General features: G+C 48.2%; 1 protein-coding gene across 2 annotated transcripts in view; it reads right to left on the bottom strand.

The window, feature by feature from the left end:
- PLEKHG6 (pleckstrin homology and RhoGEF domain containing G6) overlaps positions 1-14,080 on the bottom strand; it is a 188,010-nt gene that overhangs the window by 173,281 nt on the left and 649 nt on the right. The gene's annotated exons all lie outside the window — the stretch shown is intronic.

The raw sequence follows: 14,080 nt of genomic DNA, 5'->3' as shown, positions 1-14,080 counted from the left end.
AGAAGTGATTAGTTTCTCAACTTCACCGGCACATAGTTTGAAATCGCATACTCCATTCCTGGCAGGCGGGTGTCTCTTCCACCATAGACTGGGCATCGGGCTGCAAAGAATTGTGTTTCCCGGCTGTCACTCAGGGCTGCTCTAGAACAGAGTGGCAGTGTTGGCACACAATAGCGACCACCCTACACAGTTGTCATCTCCTACACCCTACTGCCAGAGGTACTTCCCTGGGAGTAAGGAAATGAAATGTACTAAACCACTCCTACAACACTAAAGAGCTTTGTAGTGGCAGAGGGAAGGGTTCTCTCAGACCATGGGCCCCATGTTAATCTGCTCTTTAAATTTAAAGATGGAATGTTTCTTTTTTTCTTTTAAATGCATATTTGTTTGATGTCAAAATACTTTTTAAAAATTGCAAAGCTGCGAGGTGTCGGACTTGCTACCTCACCTCACCTCACATCTTGGTCACAGTGACCTGTTGAACTGGAATCAGTGTCAGGTTGGGTAAGCACGGTTTGTGTCTGATGCTGTATGTTTATGCGTAGGGGGGTTGAGGACAGAGCTGGTCACTGGTTGCAGTGAATAACTAAAAATACTCCTCTGTGATAATATTTTCGGTGGTGGAATGTTTCGACTTTGAGACAAATCATTAGTTCTATGGGGAAAGAGCTTGTTCATGGTCAGTCCTGCTCCATAGGTGGTGCCTTCTCATGGGGTTACACATAGATGAAGTACACAGACATGTTCCCGGCTTGCCTTGGTCTTCTGGCACTCAGCAAAATTATGAACGTGGACCTTTCTCCCTACTACAAGGAAAAATCCACATCTAAGACAGATGTTGGGGGCTATGCAGAAGGGAGCCCCTTGTCCTGGGGCTGGTACTGGCATGGTACCTTGTGGCCACATTAGCATTACTAACTTATTGCTTGTTCCAATAGGTTTTTGTCTGTAAGGATGGTTTTCCGGAACATAGTACGCATGCATACATGGATTGCGGAATTACTGGGAGCAACGGAACATGCTAAATTACTATCCAGGTAACAGGATCACTTTGCGTGCTTTGCTACCCTGCTGTGTATCAGTACGTTTAGACGCGCCTCCTTTGCAGAGGTGAAACATGAGGTCTTCATTGGTTCTCAGCCAACGAACAGAGTCAAGACCATGTTAATCATCAACATAAAAACTATTGATCGTGGTTCTGAGTGTTGGAGGGTTGCCAGACTGTTGTCTACACATTGGCCTACACAATTTCTTGTGATGCACCGCTGACATGGTGGACAAGCACACTCATTAGGCCTGGGGTTTGCCACCATAGATATCAAACATACCTACTGATTACAATATACATAGAGTAGGCTTTGGGTTTGCCCTGTTCAACCATTGGCTCTCTTTGACTAGCTTTCAGTCATTGGATTGAGACTTCGTCAATCACTTCTTGGCTCTGCCTAGCGGAGCATTTATCCCGGTCCTAATGCTACTGTGCGTTTGGTGTAGCCTTTCATACCCCCTCCACCCGCTCCTGTGCTTGCATTGAACTGGATGAGGGACTACTTTACAATTAAAGCCCTCATTGTCCGCTCCTGCTGATCCCCTCCAGTGTGCCTTGATCTAATGTCCAAAAGGGGCATGCATAAGCACATTAAACCCAGATGGAATGGCTTTGTTAATGCCGTTTCACAAAATGTTTAGCACGAGACTAGAATGAAAGCGGTCTTCATAAGTCACAGCCTCTAGCCTAAATATACAGACACCTTGCAGGTGATGTAATTGCATTTATATAGCGCTTACTACTTCTGACGAGACGTCGAAGCGCTTTTCAGCGAGTAGCACGCTACTCCAGAAGCCAAAGAGGATTAGTGGTGAATTAGTATAGTGAAATATGAAATTAATTTGAGCGGTGGACATGCGAGTGTTAGCTGGATTGAAAAGGATACTGTCCATTTAGAAATACAGTAACCGTACCTCTCAGATTCTCCCATTTTGGGGATATATACATTTTTTGTATCCATCAAATGCCCGAAAGCTGCAAGGGGGAACTCAGTGGCTCACCAACCATCCAGCTCTGTAATTCAGCTTGCCTCGTCCCTCAGGTTCAATTATATCAATCAGTGCCGACGCGTTTTTAGGGCTGCTTGCCCCTTCATCAAAGGCTGCTCAGTCTGCGCCATGACAAACTCTGTTACAATTCATTTCAGCATTTTTTTTTATTGATTTCCGGCCCCCAGAGGGCTGTGCTCAGTTCGCGATCACTCAATTTTGCATGCTGGGACCTGTAGTCCCTTCGAGAGCATAATGTTCCCAATAGTTGGTTCCATGCGCAAACATTTAAAAGCATATTTTTTTTCCTTTAGTAAGGTCCCAAGTTTCAGGGCAATATTCTTCGCTTTTTAGGTGTGCTATGCCACACACACACACACACACACACACACACACATTTTTTTTAAATTATTATTACATTTTGTGATGGGGGAAAACAAATTGTAACACTAAATATGGATCCTTAGCACCACACTGCTTTCCTCCCTGCCCACCCTACTTACCACAGGGAAATATCTAATGATTCAGAGTTTTCCTGTAACATTATGACTGGAAGATACCCAACATTTGGGCATGAAAGGAAATGAAGGACACAAACATAGGGCACATCTACCAACTTAACTTAGGAAGAACAGCCACGTAGAATGGGACAATGAGATGCACGTACTGGGGCATACAGTGATACTGGGAGACTTACTGGGTACAGGCCAATGACAGTCTCTAGATAGAAGGAGCCACATCTTGTGTGACATCATCCACTCAGCGCATAACTTACTACAAATCAACAGGAATAGCCCAAACCAAGGCACGAGTCTGGGGGGTACATGCAGGTACACGGCGTCCAACCACTATTTTCACCAGGGGGACGCCTTATCCCTGCCAAGAGTTTGGACCCCACAGAAATATGTTGAACTTGTCCCAGTGTAAGATACTGGGACACATTCAGCAGCACCAGTACGCGGTCTGCTTTCCATTCCCAGCAGCAACATCAAGGGAGCCTTTTTCACCTCCAGCTGGGCCGAAGTTAAGGGGTCATCCAGCCTCCTTTTGTTTGTATATGCCGACTGGGGGACACCTGGAACCTCACACTTAAATGTAAATGCCACAGAGGGAAACAAAGGCACACAGCTTGCCTTCTCTTCACGTCACAGATACTTGAGAGGCATGCTTTTGCCTTTGTTCTGTTCCTGCATATAAATGCAGACACTGTAAGAGTGTCAAGATGGGTTAGTCGGTCCCAGTATTTACACAAATAATTTAAATAGCACTATTTTATTTCTTTTATAGAGCTACGTCGTGACATCATGATGTCATTTGCATACTGTCTTACTTTTCAGTCCCCCCACTTCTTTTTATAGGACTTGTGCCCTGGCCCAAACCAGCACCCTTCTAAATGACTGCTTAAAAATTAATTCACCCATTAAAAAAAATAGCAAAAAGGAGTTCTACGTTATGAAAATAAATAAAATTCACAAAAAAGTATTTTAACTTTTTTTTTTATATAAAATTTGGAAGACGCAGTCGTCACTGGGAATTGGTGTGTTTCAAAACAGACTTTTTTTTGTCTTTTTAGAAAGAAAATAAGTGCTTCATTCTCGCTTTTATGACATTAACCTAATAAATATTGGTGCACGTAAAAATGGGCTGCATCCCAGCTACGGTTTGCACCTATCCAGGTTCACTGACGTTTTCAAAGTAAAAACAGTTTTAAACATTCGCTTTGAGATTCTTTTTTTTATTCAAAGCGGTTTAAAATAACGAACGTCAAGTGTCTGGTATCCATAGTTAGGTTTCCAAAACAGCAAGATGCAAAAATGGCACTGGTAGTTTTCAGTTATTTTGTAAAACAACTTCAGATTTCATTTTTTAATCATAACTGCAGAAAAAAATAGGAAACCATAAATTAAAAAAGAAATAAAATAACAAAAAAAATCTGAATTCGCTCATGCATAATTGTGCATTATAAAAGTACCAATTCGGACGCAAGAGACCAGCTAGTGAAAGTTGAACCTCCAATTCGCATTTTGTATTTTCTTTTTGAAGAATGGTTATCCCGGTGTTTTATTTTCTCAAAATTACTCATTTACTCAATGGGCTGCTCTGTGCAGGGACCCAGCGGTCAGAGGCGTCGATTTTATTGGTTGCCCTAGGCCCAGGCCAACCTTGCTTTGATAACGCTTTTTATTCTGGCAATGACACGGTAACAGAGGTGCAAGGGGCGTGACTTCAGAGCGGGTTCTTATTGTGAGCCAAGAATGAAAGACAAAACAGTGACCTTTGAGAGAGAGAGAGAGAGAGAGAGAGAGAGAGAGAGAAAGAGAGACAGAGAGAGACTGACCAATCTGGTGGCTGAATTTCAAAATGTGAAACGAGAACCTGGAATCAATACAGACCTCGCTACCTGTCCAAACTGTGTGATCCTAGGCAAAAATTTGATTTCACGAGGCCTCCTTTTCCTTTATTATCACACGTGAGAGTGCTTTTGAAATACATGAGTTCCGAATGTGCGCTATACAAGCACCTCTTAGGGCTTACATGACTACTGACTTGCCTCTTAGTTCACTAATGTCATTGGTGCTGGTGAGTGAGCCATGAACATTTCTAACAACTATCACATTAAATAAATGCCTGTCTATGCAGTGATACAATTTGATGTAGTGACGGGAAATGCTTCAGTGTGTTAAAGAAATGCACTTTTTTTTAGATTCGGAAGAGATGCCATCATTTTGTCACACAATATCGGTGCTTAATTTGAGCAGTTGGTTCGCGAAGCTCAGCACCGCCACTTAATTGTCAACACCGGGGCTGGTAATATTCTGTCACATGGTGGCGCTGTTTAATATAAAGATGTGCACAACAACTGTTGTTTATTTATTCAATATATATTGAAAATGACTATTGACTGCTGTCCAAGCCATTCTTCAGGCTTTGGGGGCCTGAAATAGGCTGAATTGTCACTTGTAGGAGCATGATGATTATGAATTATGTTGGTTCTGCTATTGGAAGCGCAGGGAGGGGCAATGTCTGGTACACGCTGCAGGGGCTTCCTGAAGAAAGCCCTGGCACTTTTTTTTTTTTTACAAATTAAGCACTGCACTATATACATGCCAAACGTTTTCATGGCTTGGCTTGTGCACAAACTCTTATAGCCATGCCAGACCCTAGGCTCGGCCCACTCTATTAATTTGCTTGGGCATCTTCCTCAGTGTGCAACTCGGCTCAGGACATGGGGCAGTCAGTCACTTGATAAAATGATTTGTAAAGGTCGAGGACTAGAAACATGAAGCCCTGCCCACATGCGCGGATTGGACAACTCTTCCATGAAGCCATCTGGTTACCGAGACGAAGAGCTGTGCATGCAGTGAAAATACATTTAAAATAAGTGATCCTGAGGCAGGCACCCCAGGCTGTTGTGTTTTACATGACCATAGTCATGAGTTCCCAGGTAGAACTAACAGGCCCGGTGGGACGGAACTCCTGCAGGGAAGTTTGGGATACAACACACCTCAAATACATTCTTGGCTTGGCAGGTCAAACTGAGAGGCCTGCGTTGGGTCATCTAGGTCTGTTTTTCTCGTTCTCATGTCACTTAAGTTTTAACTTGCTCAGTTTTTAGATCAGAAAATTTTAAATAGTGACTGGTTTGCCAGAAAAAAGTAGTGAATCTGCACATATATAGAAGTGCAAACTTTTTCAAATTCAAACACATTGGCAGTACTAAGCTTGTAAAGCTGTGCTAGTATCAAGTTTCCAGGCATTCTACTGGCAATCAAACACCCAAAAGGTGATGGGATGAATACTTGCAAATTGCTTCACCAGTGGCAGACATTCGAGGTAGAATTCAACACTTGTTTTAACCCACTGAGCCACTCTTAATACAGGCGCACCCAACACAAATCATCAATGACTGTTCCTTATGGAAACAGTCCATTATGAACATTGGTCATCTCACCCGTCCACCCTATAGCCCACTGCTTTCTTCAGATGGGAAATTTGAGATTCATCCTCACCCAAATCTCTTCGACTAAGCTACATCCCTGCTGAGGTGCTCACATTGCATTTCAAAATGACACAATTGACTTTCTTTAACTCTTCTTTTTCTCTAATTCACAATTCTAGGGAACCCTCTTTACGCATCAATCTGACTTCTTAATCTGTTTTTTCTATCACTTCTTTCTCTACACCTCTTCTTTCCGCCTTTCAAAACCTCTACCTTTGACTGTCTCATTTCTCTCTTCGTCTGATCTGTCCTTCTATACCTCTTATCATTGGCCCCTTTTTCACCTTATTACCTTTCATCTCTCATAAATCTATCTCTAAGTCACCTCCCTACGATCTACTTCTAGCGTTCCTCTTTTCATTCTCCCTACCTTTGCTGTCTACTTCAAAAAAAACAAACAGCATTTGTTGAGCGCTGCACTGTCACCCCTAGGGATATCCAGGGGCTCTCTCCCTGTCGAAGAGCCAGGTCTTGAGTCTCGTTCTGAAGTCTGCCAGTGAGGGGGCTGTAGAAATCTGGAGGGGAAGGTTGTCCCAGGTCTTGGCAGTGATGTAGGAGAAGGGAGCGGCCCCTGCAACAAATTCATGGGGTATGTGCAAGGGCGAGTGAGGAGGAGTGCAGGTGTCTAGAGGGTTGATGGACGTTCAGTCTATGGTTGAGGTAGGCATGTCTTAGGCCGTGGAGGGCTTTATAGGTGTGCATGAGGAGCCTGAACTGGCATCTTTCTTGGATGAGGAGCCAGTGGAGGTCTCATGTGGGGGGGGGGGCGATATGGATTTGTTTGGCGATGTCCGGGATTAGACTTCACTCTAACACCGTACCCAGCTCACCACCTCTCTTTCTCTACCTACCCCATCCTCTTTAGGTCTTTTTTCCGACTACGTCACATTTCATTTTTTATCCTACTTCTGCCACTACCTCAACTCTATAAGTTTCACCCTCATCCTCTCATTGTACCAATCTCTGTTCTTCTTAAATTGTCTCCAGTCCCCCACCCCCTGCTTTGTGTTTTATTCACTAGAGTTGGGGGTCAATTTTTAGATAAAGTAATGTAAATGTTGAAAGAGGAGAGGGGGGGTAAGTCAGAAGAAGAAAATTATGAAGAAATGATCAGATTTCACAACAAGAAATGGTGAAAACCCTCTAAGCACTGCTTGGATTTTCACTGTGTGGAGAGAACGTCCGTTGTGAAGGGTGACTCATTTGGGATTGCGAATATGCGGCAATTAAAGCTACAATTTCCTGCACGTGCATATGACTTCTTTAATTGTTAGGCACTAGCTGACTAAACATCCTTCAAGTCACACTCACCCTGCCTTTCATACAATATAGGAACAGGCTGGTTATAAACTGTATTCTTTTTAACAAGTTTTAATAAGTTGTTATATCACACACACCAAAAAAGAAATCTAGAACCCGGGCCCAAAAAGAAATGCCTTTGTCCATGCTTGTTCAAGATTCCTTTTGACACTCTGGCTGGCAGATGCCAGAAAGCTTGTGCTATCTGCTGTTTTTTAGTACCTCACTTTGATACTTTTATATATAAAATGTTGTGTTGTTTGCCATCAGGCAAGCTTGAATTACCTGAAAATCAGAAGTAAATTCATAGTTGTTCCATACATGAACCCTCAATATATTTCTTGTCCGGGACCACAAAAACCTTTAAGACGGCACAGGGCCCACCCATAGCCTGGAGCACCCATGGGTTCTCACCCCCAATGGGAGTGCCCATGGAGCCACGCGGAATCAGACCCTTCAGAGAGGCCCCTACATACACAACACCCAGGTGACTCCCCAAAGGAGGGAGAAACCAGAGGTCTGATCAAAAGCCAGAAGCACCCATTGGGTACCACTCACTGCCAAAAACATCCAGAGTACCAGCTACATACACAACACCCAGGTGAGTACCCTGAGGTGGGAGCACCCAGAAGTCCCACCAACAGCCAGGAGTACCCATGGGGTCCCATCCACTGTCAGGAGTATCCAGAGTGCCAGTGTTGCAAAGACATCCTGTGCCCTGGCACCCACCAACTTTTCTCTGCCTGATGCTGGTGTTAACTGATTTTGACTGACCCTGGGCTCTGCCTAACCAGGCCCAGGGCCAGTGCTGAGCTGAAAGGAACACATTAGAATACAGTTAAAACACCCAACATACACAAGGGTACACTATGGTATGGTGGGGTGGGGTACCCCTGTAATTGGCATGACCTACCCCATAGGACCCTAGTATATAATAGGGCAGGGGATTGAAACTACCTAGAAGTCCCCAGTACCCTGGGGCATGGCAGTTTAGATGCCATCAGCTTTTTCTGCACTAGCATGTGTGCAGTGTTGAAGCCCGAGGTCAGTTTAAAAGCAGCACTGGGTGCCAGGACTGCTTTTAGACAGTAAATTGTGTCCAAACTCGACTTTGGTGGTAGGGGCACTTAAAAATGGAAAACCTACAATGTTTTAACATATTAGGGACCCCCAGGGTCTCCCCTAGGTATCCCAGGGGTGGGGGGGGGGGGGGGGGTTGGTTATCTATAAGGTACACCCTTATAAAATGAGTTTTTATATGCCTGGGTAAAGTGGAATTTCCCATTTCACTTCCCACATTGTGTTAAAGTGCTGCTCAAATTCGACTTTGATGCTAGGAGCACTGGGTAAGGAGGATCAGCAATATTTCTGCAGATTCAGAACCCCTAAAGTCTCCCCTAGTTGCACAGGGGGTGGGGGTCCTGTAGAAATTAGGGAAATACTTATAAAATAAGCCCTGGTGCTAGAAAACTGGTCCAAGTCATTTTCCCCACTGCAAACCCCATGGCCCATAGGTTAACATGGTAGGAAGTTATTGATTAATAAATATGGATAGGAGAGGACTAACCGGACCATTCAAAGACTTTCCAGAATGGTAGTAGTAAATTCAACAACATTATATTGTTGATTTTCTCCTAAAGTGTACATAAAAGAAGTTATAAGACGTTCTTGTTTGTAAGTCCAAATTCAGCCTTCCAGTGGTCTGCCCTGATTGGTCAGAGTTAAGTGGATTAGCCAGGCTGCTTTGAAGGGGTGATAAGGAACCCCTAGGGTTAACCACCCTGCTGGGAGGGCAGTGTGCTGGTCTATATGAATGCCAGACCAGGGGGTGGAGTCATAAACCATGCTCCTCAAATGCAGAAGACAGAGGGGAGGCCTGGGTTTCAGTTTCACTCTTACACTCTTGACCCAGAGTCAGGGCTAGGCTTAAGGAAGGTATGTGCAGATGGTAGGGGGAGAGGCCACTGAAATAAGCCATCCCAGGGGGTGTGATTAGCCAGCTCTTACCTCCTTGCTGGAAAATCAGACATTATGGATTTGGAAGAATTGATGGACTCTGGGACAAAATAATGCCACACTCTACAGGATGTGGTCATAACTATGAGGAGTTACCCTGCTCTCATTGGTCAGAAGTGACCTGTGCTTGACCTAGAGAATTTTGAATAGGTATCTGAGAGGGGCAGAGCCCTCCAGATCTGCTGCTTGAAACTTACTGAAGCAAGAAGTGCCCTGGTGTGAATTTTAGCTGTGCAAAGATTTCTAAGGCCTGACCTCTGAAGACTGCACCAACTGAAACTGCAGCCCTGTGGGTTACCTTGCTGCAAAAGGACTAAAGAGTGGACTCCCTGCAAGCTACAGGTTAACAGAGCTCACCTGGACATCCCCACAAAGAATCCCCAGCCTGGAGTACCAGTGGATTTGTAAGGGTTTTGTTCAAGTGCATTGCGGAATTGAAGTTTCACATTTTCAAGGACCCTCTTGGAGATTCCAGAATCTTGGATTGTGTGTTGGATACATTGGGACCCGCAAGCAGAACTTCAGGAAGGAGTTCAAACTGGACCCGCCTGCTGGGGAAGGCAACACATTTGGTGAGATTCTCCAGAACAATTTTAAAGGTGTCCCTGTCAGAGAAAACAAAATGACTAAAAGGGGCACTGTTGGTTTCTAAGCACTAGAATGTGACTAATCTTTAAAAATGTATATCTCTGGTTCCCTGCAGTGGATCTTTTTCGCTTTGTGTCATTTAAAAGATAAAAATATTACCTATTTTTATAAATTGGTGTTGGATTTTTATTTTGTGTTGAGTCTTAATTATTTACTGAAATTGTGTTTTTAAATGCTTTACACACCTGCCTTTGAAGTTAAGCCTGTCTGCTCGCAGCCACGTTACAAAGGGTTGAGCATAGGAATAATTTTCTAAGACCTATGCTGGGTCCTACCATGCGTTATTGGCCTTATTGCCAGTGGCAGACCTACATTTGCCCCTACCAATAACCCACTTTCCAACAGCCACCTCCATACACATCTAGGGAGTACCCACAGTCGGAAGCACCCAGAGGTCCCACCAACAGGGTTCCACCCACTGCCAGGAGTATCCAGAGTGCCAGCCACATACACAACATCCAGTGGAGTACCCACAGCCGGGAGCACCCAAAGGTCCCACCAACAGCCAGGAGCATCCATCGGGGACCACTCACTGCTGGGAGCATCCAGAGTGCCAGCCATACACAACACCAAGGGGAGTACCCACAGCCGGGAGCATCCACAGCCTGGAACAAGCAGGGAGGCTACCAGGAGTAACCGCCTTCAGGGGCAACCAGGGAGTTCCCAGAAAACCGACATGAGCAGTGACAGTCAATGGGCTCCCAAGGGTGGAAATACCTAGTCAAGTCCCACATCCAGGAGCAACCACTGCCAGGAACAGAAACAAGAAGTATTCAGAGAACAAACATATCAACGAGTAACACACCCATACAGGACCTCCAAATGAGTATCTAAGGCCAGGAGTACCAGTATGACGTGCAGTCATAAGCATACAGTAGAGGCATTTGTGAATAAGACACAACTAGGAAGAGCAGACACACACACACACAACCTAGCGTACCCCCAGCTCCTACCACCCACTTAGGGAGCACCTGCAGCTTGCAAGCCCAGGAAGCAGGCACAGACAGGGGGGCGGGGGGCAGGACGTAGGCACAGAGAGGAGGGCCAGGAAAACAGGCACAGCCCCAGGCGGGGGCCAGGAAAACAGGCACAGCCCCGGCGGGAGGCCAGGAAAACAGGCACAGCCCCGGCGGGGTGAGGGGGGGGGGGGGGGGAACAGGCACAGATGGGGTGCCCAGGAAGCAGGCACCGACGGGGGTGCCCAGGAAGCAGGCACCGACGGGGGGCCGGGAAGCAGGCACAGACCGGGGGGGGGGGCCGGGAAGCAGGCACAGACGGGGGGGGCCGGGAAGCAGGCACAGACGGGGGGCCAACAGGGGGGCCAGGAAGCAGGCACAGCTGGCGGGGGCACGGAAGCAGGCACAGCCGGCGGGGGGCACGGAAGCAGGCACAGCCGGCGGGGGGCACGGAAGCAGGCACAGCCGGCGGGGGGCACGGAAGCAGGCACAGCCGGCGGGGGGCACGGAAGCAGGCACAGCTGGGGGGGCAGGAAGCAGGCACAGCTGGGGGGGCAGGAAGCAGGCACAGTCAGGCACAGCTGGGGGGGCAGGAAGCAGGCAAAGACAGGAAGTGTCCTGAGTGTCGGGGCACCAAGAGTGAGTAGCATGAGCATCCAAGGAGGAACGCAATAGGGAGCACTCATATTCTAAGATCACTATCCACCCCCGTCCCAATGCCATAAGGAGCACCCACTGCCATGGGGACCCAGGAAGCGCTTAAACCAGGGGGACCCAGGAAGAAGTCAAAGTCGTGAGCAGCAGCAAACATCTACAGACTGAAGCATCCAGGGAGTAACCACAGGTGTAGTCTTTCAGAAGTACCGGCAGAGCATCTATAGGTACGTACAGAGAGAAGGCGTCCCCTTCCTCTGCCACAAGTACTCAGGGGACACCCACAAAAGATTCCACTGAGCCGTTAAAGCCGGAGGGTGGGGGTCAGAGGGTGGAAACCACCCGCTTCTGGCAACTCTCAGCGGGTATCAAGAATGAGCAGCACCCACTAAGGGAGGTCTCCAGGGAGCAGACAGAGGCCACCTTCTAACTATTTCAGGGAGCACCTACAGGCAGAGGGGCTCAGAAAAGTCGCAGCAGGGGGTTTGGGGCCCAGGAAAAACACAACCGGTGGGTCCCAGGAAACACACACACCAGTGGGTCCCAGGAAACACACACACACACCCACCAGTGGGTCCCAGGAAACACACACACACACCCACCAGTGGGTCCCAGGAAAAACGCACACACACACACACACCAGTGGGTCCCAGGAAACACACACACCAGTGGGTCCCAGGAAAATCACACAGCCAGTGGGTACCAGGGGGAAAAAAACCACACTCAGCCAGTGGGTCCCAGGAAAAAAAACACACACAGCCAGTGGGTCCCACGAAAAAAAAAAAAAACACACACAGCCAGTGGGTCCCAGGAAAAAAAAAACACACACACACACACACACACATCGCCAGTGGGGCCCAGGAAACACCCACACACACACCAGTGGGTCCCAGGAAAATCACACAGCCAGTGGGTACCAGGGGGAAAAAAACCACACTCAGCCAGTGGGTCCCAGGAAAAAAAACACACACAGCCAGTGGGTCCCAGGAAAAAAAAAACACACACACACACACACATCGCCAGTGGGGCCCAGGAAACACCCACACACACAGCCAGTGGGGCCCAGGAAACACCCACACACACAGCCAGTGGGGCCCAGGAAACACCCACACACACAGCCAGTGGGGCCCAGGAAACACCCACACACACAGCCAGTGGGGCCCAGGAAACACCCACACACAGCCAGTGGGGCCCAGGAAACACCCACACACAGCCAGTGGGGCCCAGGAAACACCCACACACAGCCAGTGGGGCCCAGGAAACACCCACACACAGCCAGTGGGGCCCAGGAAACACCCACACACAGCCAGTGGGGCCCAGGAAACACCCACACACAGCCAGTGGGGCCCAGGAAACACCCACACACAGCCAGTGGGGCCCAGGAAACACCCACACACAGAGTGGGGCCCAGGAAACACCCACACACAGAGTGGGGCCCAGGAAACACCCACACACAGAGTGGGGCCCAGGAAACACCCACACACACACAATGGGTCCCAAGAACCACCCACACACACACAATGGGTCCCAGGAACCACCCACACACACACACACAATGGGGCCCAGGAACCACCCACACACACACACACAATGGGGCCCAGGAACCACCCACACACACACACACACACACACACAATGGGGCCCAGGAACCACCCACACACACACACAATGGGGCCCAGGAACCACCCACACACACACACAATGGGGCCCAGGAACCACCCACACACACACAATGGGGCCCAGGAACCACCCACACACACACACAATGGGGCCCAGGAACCACCCACACACACACACAATGGGGCCCAGGAACCACCCACACAATGGGGCCCAGGAAATACCCGAAGCCAGTGGGGCCCAGGAAATACCCACAGCCAGTGGGGCCCAGGAAATACCCACAGCCAGTGGGGCCCAGGAAACACCCACAGCCAGTGGGGCCCAGGAAACACCCACAGCCAGTGGGGCCCAGGAAACACCCACAGCCAGTGGGGCCCAGGAAACACCCACAGCCAGTGGGGCCCAGGAAACACCCACAGCCAGTGGGGCCCAGGAAACACCCACAGCCAGTGGGGCCCAGGAAACACCCACAGCCAGTGGGGCCCAGGAAACACCCACAGCCAGTGGGGCTGAAACACTCCCTACAAGCGAGGGCCGGGAATCAACCACAGCCAGTGGGGCTCATGATAACACCCACAGCCAGTGGAGACCCAAAAAACACCCACAGGTTAGTAAATCAAAAGTCCCAAGCACCCACAACGCAAAAAAAGCGTCAATTGAGTAACCGCAGCGATAATCATTCAAGGAGCGCCCAACAATTTTATAAATAGGCGCAGTCAGAAGGTACTCAAGTCCGTTCTTCTCCCAGAAGTATTTAGGGGCACCCTTAAGAATTCCAAGGACCATTAAAACAAGGGGGGGGGGGGCGCAGGAAGTACCCGCTGCCAGTGAGGCGCAGGAACCACCGGCTCGC

Source organism: Triturus cristatus, chromosome 7 (genome assembly GCF_964204655.1).
Source record: "Triturus cristatus chromosome 7, aTriCri1.1, whole genome shotgun sequence".
NCBI classification, from domain to species: Eukaryota; Metazoa; Chordata; class Amphibia; order Caudata; family Salamandridae; genus Triturus; species Triturus cristatus.
This window is presented reverse-complemented; position numbering and strand designations above follow the sequence as displayed.